General features: G+C 40.9%; 1 protein-coding gene across 1 annotated transcript in view; it reads left to right on the forward strand.

Annotated features, from left to right (window-relative positions):
• Positions 1-1,784, forward strand: part of Gadl1 (glutamate decarboxylase like 1) — a 167,839-nt gene that overhangs the window by 121,462 nt on the left and 44,593 nt on the right. The window lies entirely within an intron of this gene.

Below are 1,784 nucleotides of genomic sequence, written 5' to 3' on the forward strand. Positions count from 1 at the left end.
ATACATATACATATACATATACATATACATATACATATACATATACATATACATATACATATACATATACATATACATATACATATACATATACATATATATACACATATGCATATACATGCACTCATATATATTTGTGCACATGGGATATACATACATACATACATACACACAGACACACACACACACACACACATACAGTGATGAACGGAGACCAGAAAGCATGAGAGATGATCTCTTAGGAATCATATAGTCCCCTAAAACTATACAGGCATAGTTGACCTATAGAGAGCCATCATCCCTTCTAGAACTGAGATAGCGCATAGGAAGAGGAGACACTCCCTGACAGCTGAGAGACAGATCCCCTTGGAAAGAGAATGAATGTGGCTGACAGGAAGGCAGAGTTCATTGAGATGTCACCTTGGCAAGACTCACTAGAAATCTATATTATTCTTCCTGGGGGAAGCCATCTTCCTGGAAGGACCACAGCTTGGCAGTAGATGCAGGCCACTCATAGAGGGCACCTGTCAAGTCACTGGAGCAAAGTGCCTGGCTGGTGACAACTCCCATCCTCTGACACTGCCTGGGCAATATTCCAGGAAGACCTGCCATTTTGCTGATGTCCTTAAAGCAATAAATACTTGTTTTTGGACAGGCGGCAGTTGAAAACAGCTCGTTTTTTGCATGGGATTCATGAAATGTACATAGTGCCCTGGGAAGAGGCACTTCTTCTGTTAGAGTTTCTCCAGCAGGCCATTGATGACAAGATGGAATATGGAATCAGGCAATAACAAGGAAGTATTTACAGGGCCCAGTGCCATCATTGTAGAGCACCAAGAAAGAGGAGTCTTGGAGCTGAAGGCTGATACATTTATAACAGACGCCAGTGCTATTTGGGAAGGCTGCCTTTGACTTATAGATCGATTCTTGGAAACAAAGATAGAAAGCAAACTATGATTTTTTCTTCCACTTTCTAATTAGTGTTTTTCTAAAAAAAATTATTCTTTTTAAGTGATCAAAGGATGCAGGAGCTCAGCACGGTTAATCCAAGAGAGCTAAATCTATTATAAATCAGATGTCCAAATGTAAAATTTGTAGATTCATATTATAAAACATTGTCTTGTGATAAAAGTGTGTAGAAATTGAGCTGAATTACATGGCCCTTCCCTTTGTGAAAACGACTCTGTAGTTTAAAGATTTGTAACTCTTTCTTGTTGTCAATTCCAATGAGAATCTTGGAAATTTCAAAGATGAAAGGGAGTATGGATCAAGAAGTTCTCGTGGTGAGGCTGGAAACCTCCCTGGGCTCTCAGTGATGACTTCGAACCCACTGACAGCAGAACCCCATGAGGTCCCAGTCTTGATCTTAGCATACGAGACGCTAGCTGTTTATTCTTTCTGAATTACGGCAGACTTCATAGTGGGTGTGCAGACAACTCTGGAACTAGTAAGAACTGTGTGCATTGGTTACTGGCAAAAACCTACATTTGTAGTGAAAAAGTACCAAAGATGTCTCAATACTGTTACTGCTGAGGGTCTAGTGAAGAAGGTGGATGTCATCTGTAGTGGTTCCTGAGAACAATAAATTGTAGCTCTTGTAGCTCACTAGAGTATCCACCCCACAAGATACTCGGTGCTGACTGAGTGTGCTTATGGTAGTCTTTGGCATGACCAGTCTTACATTGAGCTTCAGTGAAGACAGAGACATGACATGTGACAGTGTGGCAACAGTATGTCTCTCTCTCTCTCTCTCTCTCTCTCTCTCTCTCTCTCTCTCTCTCTCT

The sequence above is a fragment of the Mus caroli genome, chromosome 9, assembly GCF_900094665.2.
Source record: "Mus caroli chromosome 9, CAROLI_EIJ_v1.1, whole genome shotgun sequence".
NCBI lineage: Eukaryota > Metazoa > Chordata > Mammalia > Rodentia > Muridae > Mus > Mus caroli.